Source organism: Bos javanicus, chromosome 13, assembly GCF_032452875.1.
Source record: "Bos javanicus breed banteng chromosome 13, ARS-OSU_banteng_1.0, whole genome shotgun sequence".
Lineage (NCBI taxonomy): Eukaryota > Metazoa > Chordata > Mammalia > Artiodactyla > Bovidae > Bos > Bos javanicus.
In genome coordinates, this window is record NC_083880.1 from 22,398,059 (window position 1) to 22,419,148 (window position 21,090).

Here is a 21,090-nt window from a genome sequence, read left to right on the forward strand (position 1 = left end):
TATAGTTGACTTACAATATTATCTTACTTTCAAGTGTACAACGTAGTAATTCTTTATTTTTATAGATTACTTGGGAGCAACTGTGCTCCAGACAGGTGAAGCTCAGCAGACAACTTCAGTGTGTGTGTTTCAGACCATTTGCAACTCCATCTTGGAAAGCTGAACTAAACTGGACTTGTAGCCACTATGCATGTACTGCTATATGTTAAAGCTAAAATAACAACTTAGCACATTTCCTTTTTCAAAATACATTCTGCAAAATAAAGTTTCACAGAGATTTTCAGGACTTCCATAATGTTTAATTCACAAAGTATATGTATTTTAATGACTTTTGAAACTGTAATTAAAATCTACTCTCAAATGTGTTACAGAAAGTATAACCAGTTGAGACTGTATTGTTCTAACTTGCAGGTCAACTCAGTTTAGGGGAGGATTTGGAGAGGACAATTTTCGCCTGTCATTTATGTTTAATTAAAAATTATGTTTAAAAGTTAAAAATTATGTTTTAAACACAAAATAACTATTAAACAGAATTTTTAAGGAAACATAATTTAAAAACTAAACCGAGTTTTTATTGAACAGCATCCTAATATGGAAAAATGAATTGGCAGTGGTGGGGGGATTCAATGTGGCATTTGGTCCATACCAGGCAAAAATGTCTACTTGGATACTTACAAAACATCACTTGCCACACTTATCTCTCAATTTAAAGTAACCATTTCATGAAAATAAGCTATTCTCACCCTTTGACTTAATAATGGAAAAAGTGATAGATCTGAACTTATACCTGAATGCAAATAAAATACCACTTTAATATGTTTGAAATCAGCAACCCAAACTAAATTCTATTTGGAACAAGGTTTTACACCTTTGAAAAGAAAAACAAATTGAAAAGCTTCTACTGTTTTTATTTTTTTTTTAAGAGGACATACTCTGCTCACCTGATAGCCAAAGCAACACATTTACTGATACACAGTACAATTATATTGAGGACTATAAACAGATTGCGATGCTTTGCATTTTTTCCAATATCTTCCCAATCCTAAAATTTAATGATTTTGTAATTACGGGTAATATAACTTTCTCTAAAGATGCATTACAAGAGAAACTATCCAAAGTTTTGAGAGAGAAGAAAATTTCAATCTAGTATTAATAGCCAAAATATAAAAAATGCTGAAGAAACATGGAATTCATATCTGAATCTACTAGGAGTCATGAGTAGTATAACAGATTAAAACCTAAGACTTTGGAGACCAAAGTTATCTTCAGAGCTAGCAAAATTCAAGTGAGTAAGGTCTTGGGGGGAAATGCCTGACAAGCAAAAGACAGTGGAGTGGTCTCATGAGTTGGAACCATGAGACACAGACGTAATAAATGTAATTACAGAGAGGGCTGCACACACTGTTTATATTAAAAATACTAATTACAACATCTAGAGAAGCCTAATTAATTTTGCCAAACTGGACACATCTGAAAACCCTGGATTTCTCAACGTCATGTTCATATAGCAATGTCCTTCTAAACTAACCTGATGATATTCTGCTCTGAAGTCATAGTCTCAACTCCCACTCACCCAACACCCCACTCCCAAAAGAAAAACAGACCCAGAAAAGCAAATGAGGGCTGAACAATCCCTCGTGGGATCACAGGAACAGAGAAGCAAAGCATTTTAAAATTAACTGATGGATATAGTTCATTCTAGCTCTTCCCAAATACTGCATTTAAATGATTGTAGAAGGGCTTCCCAAAATAACTGCCTCAAAACGAAAGCTTCAGGAAAGATCATTTCTTCACTAGGCTTAGAGGAAGAATGACATTTTTCTCCTTGTCCATTTAGGGACCAGAACATGGGGCAGAAGGCATGGGAGCATGAAAAATGAATGTTCAAAGGGAATAATTAAAAAAAGTAAAAAGAAAAAAATTACCAAAGATGGAGTGGGTGAATTGGTACTTTAATAAATTCCCTGGATAATAATATATAATCATGGAAATATGAGAAATAACACATTTCTCATATGTGTTACAAGCTGGTGGAAGATCTGAAGAATATCAGAAAATGTTTAAGCATCATAAATGGAAGCCTCTTAGCTGAAGTATGCAGGAATTGGACAAAGTGTATGTGTCAAGATGAGGCTGACAGCTGCAACAAATCCATGCTTCCATGAAATGCTACATTAAAAATAAATAAAAAGAGAAAGAATCAAGATAATAACAGAAGACTACAACTGAAATGGCAAAGTTAGGTCACGAAAACAAGACTTCTGAATTTTTTCATCTCTGTGAGATTTGGTTGATAATATAGGAACACTATATGCACCCCACTCCAGTACTCTTGCCTGGAAAATCCCATGGAGGGAGGAGCCTGGTAGGCTGCAGTCCATGGGGTCGCTAGGAGTCGGACACGACTGAGCGACTTCACTTTCACTTTTCACTTTCACCCATTGGAGAAGGAAATGGCAACCCACTCCAGTGTTCTTGCCTGGAGAATCCCAGGGACAGGGAAGCCTGGTGGGCTGCCATCTATGGGGTCGCACAGAGTCGGACACGACTGAAGTGACTTAGCATAGCATAGCATATGCAAACAGGAGACCAAAGCTGGGCAGAGTGAGGAAAACCGTGTAATAAGCAAACAGCACCCTCCCGGGGGCTTCCCTGATAGTTCAGGAAGTGAAGAATCCGCCTGCCATGCAGGAGACCCAGGAGAAGTATGTTCGATCTCTGGGTCAAGAAGATCCCCTGGAGGAGGAAATGGCAACTCACTCCAGTATTCTTGCCTGAAAAATCCCATGGACAGAGGCGCCTGGTGGGCTACAGCCCACGGGGTCACAGAGAGTCAGACACGACTGAAACAACTTAGCAGCACAACCTCCACGGAGACAGTAATGAGACAGAACACCATCAAGAACCCAGAACCTCTCACTTTTTACCCAGAGCCCAGGGTTCATGAGAGCGCTGGAGCCAAGCAGCCTGGGTTCGGACCTGGCTTTTTCCCCTCCTGTGTGCCTTTGGGCAGGTTTCTTGATCTCTCTGGCTTTAAGTTCCTCATGTGTAAAATCAACACAATGATAGCGCTTCCTAGGCTTGTTGCAAAATGAACACCTGTAGAGCATTTCAGTGTCTGGCTCAGAGTAGGCACTCAATTAATAACAAAAAATACTATTGTTACCATTACTTCTACTATCACTTTCTCTTTGCTTTACTGCAAAGCAACTTAACCTCTGTGTCTCACTGCCTTCATCTAGGTAACAACGATAAAACACCCCGAGCTCTCTCATGAGCTTCTTGCTAGAAATACATGAAATGGAAAGCTTCTATAAATATGAGTTATGAGTAAACCACTTAAGACATATAAAGCTAAGATGATCGTGAATTTATTTACCGTAAATTCTGTAGTAATGGTTCTCAATCACTGTCCCTGGAGGACAGATGGCAGCAGGCAATGCCTGGAGACATTTTTGGTGCCACAACTGGGGAGATGGTGAGGAGGCACATGCTTACAGGCATCTAGCAAGCAGAAGCCAGGGAGGCTGCTAAACATCCTACAATGCACAGGACAGCCCCCACTCCAAAATGTCAGCAGTGTCGAGGCTGCGAAACTCTACACAATAAATACAGATTTCTAACATTTAGGGGGCCACTAATAGGACTGCTAGCTGTTTCCAGCCAAACTCTGATTTTTTTCTTTTAAATTTTCATCTGCCCGGCAAAGTCAAATGGTCTGCCATCTCCCCCTAAACCTGTCCACAATCTGGGTCAGTCCCTCCTCCTCACCAGCACTCAAGCCTACCCACCCTCTCCAGTTTTTTGTTTCCTGGAACACTGTCAGCTCTACTCAGACCAGGAAATCTAAGAACAGAGCTCAGGTGTCAAAAGCATTTGTTATTATATCATTATTTCATCAAGGCCCCTGAGCAGAAGAGTAAATACAGCAGGCCCCAACGCTATTTATGAAAGGCCAGCTCTCAAGGTCGACCCTCAGCTGGTGTCTAAGAACTTGGATTCCATGAGGCGGGGGCGGGTGTGGGGGGGGGGGGGGGGGGGACCGGGATGGGAGGGGGGCGTTCCCACCACCACTAGCTGGAAAGAGTGGAGTACTGTGCCTAAGCTGTTTGCACAGACAATACGGTGAAGCAGAATCCTAGCTTTCCTTCTGGGAGTCTGGAGTTTGGGTACATGCCAGACAGAAGCGCCTATGTAAACAGCCCGCAGGTGAAAACTCTGGGAGCGAAGTCTCTAATGAGCTTCAGCTGGTTGGCAACATTTGACACAGAGGGGTACTCAGAGCAGCCCCTGTTGACTTTCTGGGAGAAGACTCTAGAAGCCTGTGCTCAGTTTCCTCAGGACTCTGCCCCATGCGGCTTTTCCCTTTGCTGCTTCTTTATCTTTTCATTATAATAAATTACAGTCATGAAGCCTGGGAGACCCCCTAGAGAATCATCAAACCTAGGAGTGATCTTGGGGACCTCAGGCCCTCTTCTCGTTAACAACACTCATGAAGAGGAAGGGTATTCACATTTTTAATACATTATCTGCTTTAAGAAAATGCAACTTCATCTCTAAAAACATTTATTTTTAATATTTGTATATTTATTTATTTTCGGCTGTGCTGGCTCGTCACTGCTACACAGATTTTTCTCTAGTGGCAAGCAGGAGCTGCTCTCTAGTTGCAATGCACAGGCTTCTCGTTGCAGTGGCTTTTCTTGTTGCCGAGGACAGACTCCAGGGCACGCAGGCTTCAGCAGTTGTGCAGCACTTGGGTTCATTAGTTTCAGCTCCCAGGCTCTAAAGCACAGGCTCAATAGTTGTGGCACACAGGCTTAGGCGCTCCACAGCAACTGGGATCTTCCTGGATCAGGGATTGAACCCCTGTCTCCTGCATTGGTAAGCAGATTCTTTACCACTGAGCCACCAGGAAAACCTGATTAACAACATTTAAAAGGCAGAAGGTCTGACCTCACGTTATTAAATTGGCTCTTCAATTTGACCTTTCTGAGTTAGGTGAGGGCCTGATGACTTTTCTCTGGACCATTTTTTTATGCTCTGATTTTAACCAAGGAGGTAATTTTATCCAAAGGTCAAGATCTGAACTGTACTGGATAGTGGAGAGATGACAGGTTTGTACATAATTTTAAATATTTCTTCCAACTACGAACAACTCCATTTTGTAGCAATAATAACTGTTTCACATCACTCAAAATTATCTTAAAGAATGAAAAATAAAACATTTTAAAATAATCAGGCCCACCACCAGGGTTCTCTATGAAGCTACTTACAAAGGATATGCTTCAGCAAGAAAGAAAATAATTCCAGAAGGATAAGCTAAAATGCAAAAACGGAATGGTGAGCAAATAAAATGCTAAATGCAATGCACCACACACATGCATATGAACACATACACCTACATACACAAACTCGGTATGAAACAAGACAAAGTAAAATACCTGACAAAAAGACAAGAGGGTAGTATGAGAATAAAGCATTCGGAGGTCCTCTGTTCTTCAGGAGAAAGGTTAAGACATTATTGAATTTTCAACTGTGTGTAAACATATGTGATAAAATCCTAAGGGTAACCACAAAGATATATAATGCATAAATTCAAATCCTATAAAAGAGAAAAATCAAATTTTTTAAAAGTGCCAAAACTCTAACAATAAAATTAAAACCGGAAAGAGAACAGAAAGGAAAAAAGCAGCATAGAATAAATAGCAGCATAGAAAATAAAAAGCATAAAGAGAATAAAAGCAAATATAGCAAATAAAAGCAAAAGAGAATAAAAAGCAGCATAGAAATTTAACAGTTGGGAGAAACAATTCAATAATCACAAAACTGTAAATGGGTTACATCTGCTGGCAAAACAATCAATATACAGTCATATTTTTAAACTTCACTATAAAAATAGCAATCTCAAAATGAGACAAAATATACTTTAAAAATAAAGGCATTATTAAGAATAGAGACACTACATAGTGATAAAGACTCAATTCACCAAAAAAGCATCGTCTTAAACGTAAAGTTTTTAAAATATGTGTGTGTGTGTGTGTATGTGTGTACATCTATATGGAAAGAGAGAAAGGGAGAGAGAGAGATTGTGTGCAGATGCAAAATTGATGACAGGGAAAACTGGCATATTTACCAATATAGTGAGAGATTTCTATACCCCTCTCCCATTCCTTGCTAGGCAGACACAAAATGAGTAACTATATTAAATATGTGAAACATGAAATATGTGACAATAACACTATTAAAGTCTTCACACAGGGCTGGTATTCAACCTCTCTAACAACCAGTAAGTACATCATGGGCACCCAAGAATCAAAACGGGTCTCAGAGCTGGCCCAGCCATGAGCCACTGGCAGGACTCACCAGTGTGAATCTAGGATCACCAGTCTGCCTCTAATGCAGGAAAAAGTAGGAGGCCAACGTGTCCCATAAGGAATGACCGCAGAATCATACAAAGCAAGGAAAAAACTGTCTCCGCTATAACAGCAACTCTTCCTACGTGGATCCTGCCCTATGGGATACAGCTTCCCTGAGGACGCCTGCTTTGGAGCCCAGATGTAGTAAGAAAAGGAAACAGCACGAAACTGGGGTGGATGAGAGGAAGAGGAAGAAGGAAAGAGAGAAAGACTGTAACCTAACCTGGGATCTGCCATCACATACTAAACATGAGAAACATTGCTAACACTGCAATGACCTCCAGGAAGAAAGGGCATGGAGCAGGGGGCCCAGGAGCCACGTGTTCTGCACAGAAAGGTTTCCAGAGCAAAGGAACAACAGAGACAAATGCAGCTTGAGGACACTTGAGCCAGGCACAGCTTTGAAAACTGGATCAAACCAGACCTACTCACGAAGGGATGGGGCCTCAGGAAGGGTGAGATGGAGCTACTCGGACAAAGATAGGAACTGGTGCATGTACAGCTACATTGTGCTGTGTTCCCCCCAAACTAAAATGTTAACAGATTTGTTTAGGGAAGATCTCCTCCATTGCCTAAAAAATCTGAACTGAAGCCAGCTCCACATTGCCAAGGGCCTTCCTATGTAAGTGCTTTAGCTGCCTGAGCACGCTTTGCCAGACACATCAGGGAGTTTCTCCCACCATTTTGTTTCCCACCTAGAGCCCCAATCTCAGAAGCCTGAACACCCAAAGCCACTCAATGGATTTCTCTTCTTTTCTTTTTTTTTTTGGCCGCTCTGCACATAATGCAGGACCTTGGTTCCCTGACCAGGGAGCAAACTAGTACTCTTTGCAGTAGAAGCATGGAGTCTTAACCACTGGACCACCAGGTAAGTCCCCTGGGTTTGGGTCTTCAAGGGTGAAGCATATGGAGTCTCACATGCCTAGTCTCCATTTTTATTTCGTCCTCCAAAAGAACATCTTAAAACTTACGTTCACTTTATTGTAAGGATTTTGTTTGTTAAAGAGCAATCATGGAAAATGGCACATTGTGTAAAAGAAGGCGAAAACCTGGAAGTCTTTTTCCCTTAAATAAAAGTTGTTGGAAATTCCATAATTATTAATAATTTGCAAAAACAATCCTATTTTGATTATCTTTTCAGATGTGGAAAATTAACACATTACTGATCTGGGAATTTTGTATAAGCAAACACCTGTGGCCATAATACATCTCCGGTCAATAATATGTTAGGAAATTTTCATATCAAATATTTTAAAACTTAGATGATAACATGAGTAAAAACAATTCTACAGTATTTTTTACTAATATTCCAGTTTGCTGCCAGGGAAACTAACATCTAATGGATAGAGGCATTTTAAGATAGTATCATTTTTACAGGTTGGGGTCAATCTGGACATTTCCTACCTAATAACACCCCTTAAGTATAAATTTGTTATATGTTATAACAAATGTTATATATATAACATATATATATATGTTATAAATTTGTACGATGAATGCTATTCAACATGAGCTAAGACATATTCAAGTTTAAATGCTTCTTTCGTTCTCTTGCTATGTCACTGATGTGATGTCTATTCATGGATTCCTCTCCATAGCCATCATCTCGTTCTTAATTCTACCACAATCTTCTTCCCTGTAGCACCTCCATAAACAACTCACAAATGATGCCACTGGTTGCAAAACATCAAATTTATGATTAAAAAAAAAGATGGTGAATTAGAGCAAGTAAATGGGGAATGCTCTTCAGAAAGGAAGCTTACGAGAGCCGCTGGTAGATCACATAAAAGCGAAAAATGGATTATGATAATGCAGGCCTCCTGTACATGACATACAAGCCCAGCTGAAAGGAGGTACAGAAAGCAAACCCCTGGCTCTCTAAAGGGCAGTCAATAACCTAACGATTTACCAAATTCTCTTTCTGGCTGGAAGGGTCAAAAACCTGCCACCCTCTGATTTACTTCCTCGGCGGGACTCCATTGTAACCTCCATCGTGTGTTTACAAAAGAAGGCAGGATCAAAGGGATTACACGGTAAACCGACCACACTATGAAATGCTTATCAGCTATTGGAACATGTCACCTAGATTTTGAATTATTGTGTAAAAGGTGAGAAATTAATACACACACTCACACACACACACACACACATCCCTAGATGCTGTTGAGAAAAACACAAACTGCTGGAGAAGAGTCTGTGCCTATGCTGTTGCCAGTGTTGACGGTGGGAATGGACAAACAGGGGCGCACGTGCGGCTCGGCAGCTCTGTGATCTGCGCTCAGGAACACTGAAAGGCACTGGTGACCAGAGCCAAGGGGAACACAAGCAGAACTGGGACTCAAGTACCTGAGGCATTGCCACAGTCTGAAAGATATTAAAAACACCAGTGTGGGAAGGAGAGGGTGGGACAAATTGGGAGATTAGGCTGACACATATACACAACCATGTGTAAAACAGATAGCCAGTGGGAAGCTGCTGTATAACACAGGGAGCTCAGATCAGTGCCCTGTGACAACCTAGAGGGAGAGGATGCAGTGTGGGGCTGGGAGGAAGGCTCAAGGGGGAGAGGATACATGTAAACATACAGCTGAGTCACACTGTTGTACAGCAGAAATGCATTGCAAAGCAATTATCCTCCAATCAAAAATCAATAAAATAAAAAACATTAATATTTAAAACAAAGTTCATAGAAAAACAGAACATTAAAAACACAAGAAAGATCACATTATCTTCCATTGCTAAAAATAATAATAAATATAATTCCTATGATAAATGCTCTGTATCCATAAAAATAATTATTTGAAGCCTAAAGATGGGGGGGAAGCATAAAATAATTCTATATTTTGGAAATGTCTATGCAAACCTAAAAATGTGATATTATATCCTGTTGTGAATTTTTTGATAAAAATGTTATAGTCACAGAAAAATTATGGCCAAGAAAATCAAATAAATTATAGGAAACTAAGAAGATGAAAAAGAGCCACCACTGGCATATTGGTGTAGACTTCACCTGCATGTTACCACCCCCCCAAGGCTCAGGGCAGACATCACTAATTCACACCATTCTTTCTGAAGGGAAGTCTAACCACAAAACAGATCAACTCTTCTTTAAACATACTTTTTTATGGCTAGTGATTATATAATTAAACGAAAATACAATAGGTCATTACATTGCCACTGTGTTCAGTGCCATGGATGAAGAGAAAGATGTGCAGCTTTAACCCTTTTCCATCACAGGTTAATGGTACAGGGGAAAAAAGGAGGGAGTTTGTGAAAGGTCTGGATGAAGTGCTCTATTTTTTAAAGAAATATAGTTATTACCTTCCATATATTTGACTGAAGTGGCAAGCCAAGCACTTCCCACACAAAGTCCAGTGGAAATATTTTTTAAATGTACCTAAATACAAGTATAATAAATATCCATATATACAGAGAGAGAGAATGTCAGTTGTTTAAAAACACAGAATGTAGAGAAGAAAGATTAAAGACACCTAAGTTGATGGTCAACAGAACAGAGTCAGAATTGTCGAGCACATTAAGGGGGCTCTGGAACTGTCACCAGGGTCGACACTGTATTAGAAGAACCAGCCGACTCCTCAGGCTATTTCTTTCCCTTCTCCATTTACTTCCCATTCAGAGCAGGAGAGGTAATCACCCTGGAAGGAGAGGTAATCACCCAGTAGACACTGGGCCTATCTCTAAATAAAGTGAGTGACCAGCTTGTGGACAAATCCTGTCTTGAGGTCTGAGACAAGGAGAACAGGCCTTGATGTGGACACGGGGTTGGTGAGTTAAATATGCTAAAGCACTTAATCCAGCCCTACTTGCCTTTGCTTGTTTGTTTATGTCTTGTTTGTTTGTTCCAAGAATGAGGGATTCTCCATCTTAGCTGGTCCTATCTGGCCACCTTAAGGATGCTGGCCTGCTGACTCCACTGGCAACTCACAGCACCCGGAGAAGGCCACCGTCAGCATTCACACTCTAGTAAGACCTGCTAAGGAAGCAACCATCCCAACTACAGTGGAGATATACCTACACCATACCAAAATCCATCCTGAATATTCACTGGAGGGACTGATACTGAGGCTGAAGCTCCAATACTCTGGCCACCTGATGCGAAGAGCTGACTCATTGGAAAAGACCCTGATGCTGGGAAAGACTGAGAAAAGGACAACAGAGGACGAGATGGTTGGATGGCATCACCTACTCAATGGACAGGAGTTTGAGCAAACTCCAGTTGATGATGAAGGACAGGGAGGCCTGGCATGCTGCAGTCCAAGGGGTCGCAAAGAGTCGGACAAGACTGAGTGACTGAACAACACCACCACCCTTCAGCCTCCTCCTCAATCATAAAAATAGACAGACATCAAACCCCAGCTGGGTAAGATAATCCAACAATAAGAAAGAAAAGAACAAAGACGTAAATGTGAGGGAGACAGTGTGTGTGTGAACAGAAGAGAACCCAGCAAGCCCTGAAGGAAACACAATTTATGCATGAGAACTCTGAAAATTATTCAGGAGGCTATAATATCATAGTATACTGAATATTACAACATAATCAAGTTATATCAACAAAGAACAAATTATTAAGGAAAAAAGAGAAACCAAAAACACCAAAGAGCTACTAGAAAATCAACAAATAAAAATATACTCATTGAAATTAGTGACTCACATTGGCCAGGGATGAAGGGACTGAGTTGGCTACAAAGGGGCAACTGGAGAAAATTCTGAAGTGATCTTCAGCTCTAAAGGAAAACTAGGTGCCCAGCAGCACTTAGCAAAAGAAAACTCTAACATGCCCGAGTGAGATTTCAGAATTCTAAAAATAAAGAAAATTAGCAGAAATCCTTAGGGGGAGAGGGGAAAGTTTGCCTACAAAGTTATAGTGTCACCAGTTTTATGAGCAAAAGTATGGCTTTGAAATTTTGAAGGTAAATAGTTTTATCAATATAGCCTTCGTGGCTCAGACAGTAAAAAATCTGCCTCTGAGGCAGGAGACCTAGCTTTGATCCCTGGGTTGGGAAGATCCCCTGGAGGACAGCATGGCAACCCACTCCAGTATTCTTGCCTAGAGAATCCCCATGGACAGAGGAGCCTGGCAGGCTACAGTCCTTGGGGTCACAAAGAGTCAGCAGGACTGAGCGACTTTCACTTCACTCACTCAAGCTATGAGACAAAAATAGGACATTTTCAGTGAAGCCAACTCAAGTTTGCAACCAATGCACTCTGTTTTTTAAATATTAAAACAGGACATTTTCTACAAAAACAATAAAATTTGAATGTGAATGTCGCTCAGCTGTGTCTGACTCTTTGCAACCCCATGGACTGTATAGTCCATGGAATTCCCCAAGCCAGAATACTGGAGTGGGCAGCCTTTCCCTTCTCCAGGGGATCTTCCCAACCCAGGAGTCGAACCCAGGTCTCCCGTATTGCAGGCAGATTCTTTACCAGCTGAGCCACAAGGGAAGCCCAACAATAAAATTTAAGATACACCAAATTCAGTGGCAGCTAAAAATGTGTTTTTTAAAACACTGACCGGAGCTCACAGTAAACAATGCATCTTATCCCACAACCCAGTATACACACAGGTATATATAAGACGGAAGTGTCCAAACAATACAACATCCGTCCTGTCTGATGATCTCTAACATTTTCTACTTTGTTCTAGCATATTCCGTCAGCCTTTTTTGTTTAATCCGGGTCTCAACCCACTAAATTAATATCCTGGCCCAGGAATGGATCCAATCCACAGCTTGAAAAACACAGAACTTAGAGAAGCAAGAAAAAAATAAATTAAAAATCACTAAAAAAAAAAATGTGAGGATCCACTCAACCTCAAAGTGTGGGGTACTCTGGTGACTTCCAGGATTTAAAGGCACAGAATCACATGGTTGGAGAAGACTCCTGAAATGCCAACTGATTTTTTTTTTCTCCCAGTATTTTCCCTTCTGTCTCCCCAAACTCTTGCTCACTCTGATTGGTTCCAGAGTTCACAGTCTCACTGGCAGATGACAGGAAGAAAGCACAAAAGGGCCGGCTAGTCTCTGCTTTTGAATTTCCTGATTTCTGAGACAATTAAGGAGATGATGCTAGGTGGCCCTTGAGGGGGAAAATAATCATGGAGAGAAGAGCACCCTTAAGAGAACATCAGGGCTTCCCTGGTGGCTCAATGGTAAAGAATCTGCCAGCTGATGCAGGAGACACGGTTCAATCCCTGATCTGGGAGAATCCCACATGCCACGGAGCAACTAAGACCGTGGGCCACAAGTAGTGAGCCTGTGCTCTAGAGCCCGTGAGCCGCCAACTCTACTGAGGCCACTGCCGCAGCTACTGAAGCCCATGCGCCCTAGAGCCTGTGCTCAGCAGCAAGAGAAGCCAGTACAAACAGAAGCCCGTGCACCACGCTAGAGAGCAGCTCCCGCCTGCTGCAACTAAAGAAAACACCCAGCAGCAACGAAGACCCTACGCAGCAGCCATAAATAAAGAGAATTCATTCAGATGATGAGGGGAAGGGAATAAAGAGAACAGAGAGGGAACTATGCATCCAGGCCCGGCTCAGAGCCCCCAAGTCCAGGCAGAAAGGGCCACAGGCAGCCCTGAGAGCCAGTGGCCTCTGGAGTCTGGGGGCCACAGTGACCCAGTGTGTTCTTCCAGACAGGACACAGAGCCACTGGAACCAAGAAGGCTGAGGACAAAGGAACACGAGACATCTCGGGGGTGACCTGTGTGAGCCTGGCCTTGAGAACCAGGTCATAAGGACCACTAAGGTCCTGGCAACACCTTCCCAGTAATTTAGCCACAATCGCAGGGAAAGGGGGATGAAATCACACATGTATTTAACACTGGGTTTTCATCACCCCACCAGAGTGAGGACGTGAGTAGAAATCAAGTCATCATAGGAAATTGAAGTTACATTTCTGGTACATTTTAGTTCTGGACTGGAACTTAATTATATTTCCTTCTTACTGAACCAAACTACAAATATATCTATTTTCCAGGAAGATTATTTATAAAACCTAACTTCCAGTGTTGTTTTATAAGATTTAATTTTGCAGGATCAATCTATAAACAAAGCACAGAAAACTTAATTATAATTATTGCATAAATATTAATATTAAAAAGTTTTTAATTGCTTAAATGGTAAATATCAATCAATAAACACCAAAACTTTTCCTCAGTAATTTTGAAGAGTTTAAAGAGATCCTGAGTCCAAAAATATTGAGAATCATTGGTTCAAACTACTGTTAGTGAAATTTTGTCACTTTAAGCCATAAACATTCTAATCAACAAAACTATTTACTGGACTGAAGTAAAAGTTACACATTCAAGAATTCTGGGTTTCTTTGTTTGTTTGTTTTTTGGCCATGCCATGCGGCATGTGGGATCCTAGTTCCCAACCAGAGATCAAACTTGCACCCCTTGCATTGGAAGTGCAGGGTCTTAACCACTGGACTGTCAGGGAAGTCCAAGAATTCTGGTTTTAGACCAACTTTTGCCTGCCCATGAAATCCAGAAAATTCAGACAAGAAAAATAGTTTGAATGATTTACTCAATTGAAAAAAAAACCTTAATGAATTTCATCTGAATTTTCAGATTCTAAATTAGTGATGTTCAACTTAATATAATGGTGCTTATTAATTATTTGAAAATATTTCAATCAGTTCAGTCGTTCACTTGTATCTGACTCTTTACGATGCCATGGACTATAGTACACCAGGCCTCCCTATCCATCAAGCTTGCTCAAACCCCTGTCCATCAAGTCAGTGATGCCATCCAACCATCTCGTCCTCTGTCGTCCCCTTCTCCTCCTGCCTTCAATCTTTCCCAGCATCAGGGTCTTTTCCAATGAGTCAGTTCTTTGCATCAGGTGGCAAAATATTGGAGCTTCAGCATCAGTCCTTCCAATGAATATTCAGGACTGATTTCCTTTAGAATTGACTGGTTTGATTTCCTTGCAGTCCAAGGAACTCTCAAGAGTCTTCTCCAACACCACAGTTCAAAAGTATCAATTCTTTGGTGCTTGGCTTTCTTTATAGTCCAACATCTATACATGACTACTGGAAAAACCAGAGCTTTGACTAGACAGGCCTTTGTTGGCAAAGTAATGTCTCTGCTTTTAATATACTGTCAAGGTTTGTCATAGCCTTTCTTCCAAAGAGCAAGCATCTTTTAATTTCATGGCGGCAGTCTCTGTCTCCCCAAGACAGAGATTTTCTTTGAATCCCAAGAAAATAAAGTCTCTCACTGCTTCCTTGTTTCCCCATCTATTTGCCATAAAGTGATGGGACTGCATGCCATGATCTTAGTTTTTTTAATGTTGAGTTTCAAGCCAGCTTTTTCACTCTCCTCTTTCACTTTCATCAAGAGGCTTTTTAGTTCCTCTTTGCTTTCTGCCATAAGGGCAGTATCATCTGTATACCTAAGGTTAATGATATTTCTTGATTCCAGCTTGTGCTTCTTGCAGCCCAGCATTTCGTATGATGTACTCTGCTGCTAAGTCGCTTCAGTCGTGTCAGACTCTGTGCCTCCCCATAGACAGCAGCCCACCAGGCTCCTCTGTCCCTGGGATTCTCCAGGCAAGAATACTGGAGAGGGTTGCCATTTCCTTCTCCAATGCGTGAAAGTGAAGTCACTCAGTCGTGCCCGACTCTTCGCGACCCCATGGACTGCAGCCCACCAGGCTTCTCCGTCCATGGGATTTTCCAGGCAAGAGTACTCGAGTGCATGTAAGTTAAATAAGCAGGGTGACAATATACAGCCTTGACGTATTCCTTTCCCGATTTGGAACCAGTCTTGTTCCATGTCCAGTTCTAACTGGTGCTTCTTGACCTGCATACAGATTTCTCAGGAGGCAGGTCAGGTGGTCTGGTATTCCCATCTCTTTCAGAATTTTCCACAGTTTGTTGTGATCCACATAGTCAACGGCTTTGGCGTAGTCAATAAAGCAAAAATAAATATTTTTCTGGAATTCTCTTGCTTTTTCTATGATTCAACGGATGTTGCCAATTTGATCTCTGGTTCCTCTGCCTTTTCTACATCCATCTTGAACATCTGGAAGTTCACAGTTCATGTACTGTTTAAGCGTGGCTTGGAGAATTTTGAGCATTACTTTACTAGCATGTGAGATGAGTGCAATTGTGTGATAGTTTGAACATTCTTTGGCATTACCTTTCTTTGGGATTGGAATGAAACTGACCTTTTCCAGTCCTGTGGCCACTGCTGAGTTTTCCAAATTTGCTGGCATATTGAGTGCAGCACTTTCACAGCATCATCTTTCGGGATTTGAAATAGCTCAACAGGAATTCCATCACCTCCACTAGCTTTGTTTGTAGTGATGCCTCCTAATCCCAACTTGACTTCACACTCCAGGATGTCTGGTTCTAGGTGAGTGATCACACCATCATGGTTATCTAGGTCATGAAGATCTTTTTTGTACAGTTCTTCTATGTATTATTGCCACCTCTTCTTAATATTTTCTGCTTCTGTTAGGTCCATACCATTTCTGTCCTTTATTGAGCCCATCTTTGCATGAAATGTTCTCTTGGTATCTCTAATTTTCTTGAAGAGATCTCTATGTCCCATTCTATTGTTTTCCTCTGTTTCTTTGCATTGATCACTGAGGAAGGCTTCCTTATCTCTTCTTGCTATTCTTTGGAACTCTGCATTCAGATGGGTATATCTTTCCTTTTCTCCTTTGCCTTTTGCTTCTCTTCTTTTCTCAGCTATTTGTAAGGCCTCCTCAGACAACCATTTTGCCATTTTGCATCCCTTTTTCTTGGGGATGGTCTTGATCACTGCTTCTTGTACAATGTCATGAAACTCTATCCACAGTTCTTCAGGCACTCTGTCTATCAGACCTAATCCCTGAATCTGTTTGTCACTTCCACTGTATAATCATAAGGGATTTGATTTAGGTCATAGCTGAATGGTCTAGTGGTTTTCCCTACTTTCTTCAATTTAAGTCTGAATTTGGCAATAAGGAGTTCGTGATCTGAGCCACAGTCAGCTCCCGGTATTGTTTTTGCTGACTGTATAGAGCTCCTGGAGACGCTCTGACCGGGAGCTGACTGTATAAAGCTTCAATATTTTCAATGGTTAATATTAAATGATTTAGACTTTAATTATCTTATTGAGGATTTGATTTTAAAATAACTGATTTTTTCTCTTACTTCATACTTCAAAGCCCCCACTGCAGCTTCTACGTTCACTTGTCTTTTCTGGACTCTGAATAACTTGCTAGCTTCATTCTAAAGCTACAGATGCTTCCTCTATCAAAAGCTTACAAAGATACTCCGGCATCAATACCACAATAGCACTGTGCAGACAGAATAAAGACAATGCCATCCTTTCCATTAAAACTGAGGGAAAACCCAGACTACATGGGAAAAGCCATTGAAAAAAAGAATTTTTTATTTGAAAGAGAAATTGCTTCTGCTGACAACAAAAATATTAAATTTTAATAAGTTATACTAATTAAGTTTATGGCCCCTTATTCCCCCTTATTACCTTCAGCCTGTACATAAATTATTTAGTTGACCCTGAACAACATGAATTTGAACTGTTCAGGCTGACTCATACATATATTTTTTCCGTAAATATATTGAAAAAATTTTGAAGATTTGTGACGATTTGAAAACAGAGATGAACTGCATAGTCTGGGAATATTAAAAAAATTAAAAGTTAGGTATATCATGAATGTATAAAATATATGTAGATATTGATCTATCCTTCAGTTCAGTTCAGTTCAGTTGCTCATTTGTGTCCAGCTCTTTGCGACCCCACTGCAGCACGCCAGGCCTCCCTGTCCATCACCAACTCCAGAGTTTACCCAAACTCATGTCCATTGAGTCGGTGATACCATCCAATCATCTCATCCTCTGTTGTCCCCTTCTCCTCCTGCCTTCAATCTTTCCCAGCATCAGGGTCTTTTCAAATGAGTCAGTTCTTCGCATCAGGTGGCCAAAGTATTGGAGGTTCAGCTTCAACGTCAGTCCTTTCAATGAACACTCAGTACTAATCTCCTTTAGGATGGACTCGTTGGATCTCCTTGCAGTCCAAGGGACTCTGAAGAGTCTTCTCCAACACCACAGTTCAAAAGCATCAATTCTTCAGTGCTCAGCTTTCTTCACAGTCCAACTCTCACAACCATACATGACCACTGGGCAAACCATAGCCTTGACTAGACAGACCTTTGTTGGCAAATTAATGTCTCTGCTTTTTAATATGCTGTCTAGATTGACCTATCCTTAGATAGGCATAAGTTGTTTTAGTTTAGTTTTCTTACTGCTTTACCATTTTGTTTAATTTTCTTACTGTTCGTTTTCTTACTGTTTTATCATTTTGCTTTCAAAGAATTACAGTACCATATGGTTTGCATCTTTCTCTCATAAGTGGAGAAACTGTTTATCATTGCAGGTAAGTGAGTTTTTTTAATGTAAGGATGTTCCCAGTAATGTGTTATGGATTTGACTGCAACACTGTATGCCACAGAGATTTTATAACGGTTCATTCATTAGTGTATAGTCTAGGCTACTGTGAGCAATCCTATCAATAACACTGGTGATCATGAAGCAATCATATTGCTGTTTCTTCATTATCAATGCATAGAACACTGCTGTAATATGAAATTCTTTTTCACATCATCTTTTCACTTTTGACGTCAAGTGTTATAATACATACAACATCTACAGTGTAATACATCATATAAGACCATCTGGGTGTTGGTACTTTTAGACAATTCATCTTGTGAACAGATGACATAAACTTACTCTATCAATAAACACATACAGTCCCGTGAATGTATTTTCTCTTCCTTATGATTTCCTTAATAATATTTTCTTTTCTCTAGCTTACTTTATTATAAGAATACAGTATATAATACATATACAAAATATGTATAACATACAAAATACCTGTTTATGTCAGGAGTAGTTAAGAGTAGGCTATTAGTAAGGTTTTGGGAGGAGTCAAAGTCATACATAGATTTTTCTACTGCACAGAATATGGTGCCCTTAACCCTCGCATTGTTCAAAGGTCATCTGTAGTTTAAAATAACTAGAAAGAAATCTATACAGAGAGCCATTGTGCATTCCCTTTCTTGTAAAAGATCAAACATTATAACTACTTGCAATTTTTGAACACTTACTAGAGTGTCAAGCATTACTCTAAGGACTTGTACTCAATATCTCATTTAATCATCCTAACAACCCTATGAGGTAAGTACTCATCAAACAACCAGTAAGTGTCAGACACAAATCTAACACAGGTCTGCCCCACCAGTGGTCTGCCCCGCTAGAGCCAACTCATGCTACCTTCTGAGAGTAAATCATTAATTTTTCAGGAATGTTGTGGGCAAGCTGCTAATACAGCCATTTAAAAAAATTAAATTATATAAACAGAGTTAAATAAATTATAATACAACCTAAAGTAATAAATATTCAAATCTCACCAGTTCATAATTATTCTACCACACTGCGTATTATTATCTGTGCTCTTGGCATCATTTGCATCTACTGTGCTGTAAAGGAAAGCACTGTATAATCTGCTCTGTTGTGTATCTCTTTCCAACTCCATGTTCTGTGATGTCTGGTTGGTGACTTGAAATTAACCAGGGTGGGAGTCTTTTCACCACAGAAAATGGCAAACACTGCAAACTCCACTTTTTGTTCCCAGAGAGCCGATTGTTACACATTTACCAGCACAGAGCAGACCACAGGCTCTTAACTCTATAATTTTCTTTTCCACCTGATAAGCATTATACATTAATTTTGATTAACAAAAACAAATGGCTTTCACAGACAGGCGTTGCTTTTACTTAGAAAATTAAACCACATGAAAAGTAAAAGTAGTTCACTCCATTGAAGCATTTAATTAAGTTCTCAGAGGAAGACTTTGCCTTTCTGGCTCAAAAATAACATTTCCCAGGAAATGAAGGGGCGGGGGACGGGGAGAGGCTGCTCTGTAAACAAACAAGAAAGGAATGCGTTTCCACCAGTACCTTCCTATAAGCAATAACCACTTTTACAGAAGATTCAAATCTGACAGTAGTTATCTTTCCAAATGTAGTAAAATTTGTGTCTTAGAAAGGGCCTGAGATTGCAGCTCAGCAGCACCCTCTCCTCACCCGGAACTATCACCCTTCCATCCCCTGATTCCCAACAACAGATGGTGGAGCCGTTTTTGATCCTTTTCTTCTTTCAGTAAAATGAAGCAACACCAACCAGTTGTCAATCTACAAAAAGACAGCACTTGACATTGACTAATTTAGAAGCAGCCTTGTCAGAATTTTGAAAGCCTGCAATCATAAAAATCCAAGATCTCCAAGTGTGCTTTCTATGCACAATGAACAAGATAATTAGCTCCTTTCCTTGAAGGCTTAACTTTTCCATTTAGAAGGGACAACTGTTAGATATCACTCTACAAAATTTAATTTTCTCTTTAACAAAATAACATGCATGTGACTCACATCTGTACATACACACATACATGACTAAAGGAATTATGAATTTATTAATACACTAAATTTCTATTTTCTCAAAAAGAATTCTAGCTGGGAATATTTTAATATCATCGCCTTTCCTACTGAGAGGGTTGCATATGTTGTAACTGTTACTCCTCAGTAAAATATCTGCCAAGCCAGAACACTGAGGTCTTGTCTCTCAAACCTTCATCCTTTCAACAAGTAATGATTAAGTATCTAATAATAACACTGTTATATTTATTCAACATAGATGCATCAGGCTATATAATCACATATATTTTATATATATATATATATGATGTATTTGCTTCTATTATCACCAATAAGATATCAAAGTTGTCAAAGTTCAAGGTGGGAGGAGAGAAATGTAAAGTGAATTATATATACACCCGAACCACTAGTCTATATCCACAACGTGAGTACCGCTACCTGAAGGTCCTTTCTACAGAACTGTTTTAAAACAAGATAGGAAATATAAGAAAGCTAAGGTTGGAGAATATTGCTGACCAATGTTCCATAAATAACGCTCCATGGAAAACAGACTCCATGGGATATTGTTAACAAGTTGTTGTTCAAAATAAAGGGGTGAGGGTACTCTGTCATCAAATAAATTTGAATCGACCAAGTTAAACAGGTTCTTTATTGCAGGACTGCTCAGATTTGGCCCTCATTGGCCAGAAACATCTCACACAACTGGTGTTCCTCAGGATATATCCTGAGAAATGCCCATTTACGCAGCACTTTGGCCTAAGTATGTATACTGGAAAGGAGAGTTTAAAACACTAGGAAATAAATTCACCTAAGTGTTCACAGACTCCTTGGTCAGCACTAAGATTTCCAGCCAGATGCCTCTGCTTTTGATTTTCTTTGGATGTGCTCTGCCGAATGGCTGAGCCATCCTTTCGGACCCTGTTCACATGCCCCTGTTCCATAAACCCTTGTCTGATCTCCCAGCCACACACTCAAAGCAACGCTTGTGTAACTTGCTTACGACAGAATGCGTGTACATCCCATTACCGCTGACTGTCTGCGTGCTTCCTGGTGGGAAGGAAAGGAACTCGAGAAAACTATTGAATGGAAAGATGACTGACTAAAAGACCGATTAACTGAAAGAATGATACACTGAACAGCTCATTGGAAACTGGTAGGAAAAAAAAGGTATGACTGATCCAAAATAGACATTTTCAAAAGAGT

At 40.2% G+C, this 21,090-nt stretch overlaps 1 protein-coding gene across 2 annotated transcripts in view; it reads right to left on the minus strand.

Annotated features, from left to right (window-relative positions):
- NEBL (nebulette) overlaps positions 1 to 21,090 on the minus strand; it is a 378,681-nt gene that overhangs the window by 240,134 nt on the left and 117,457 nt on the right. The gene's annotated exons all lie outside the window — the stretch shown is intronic.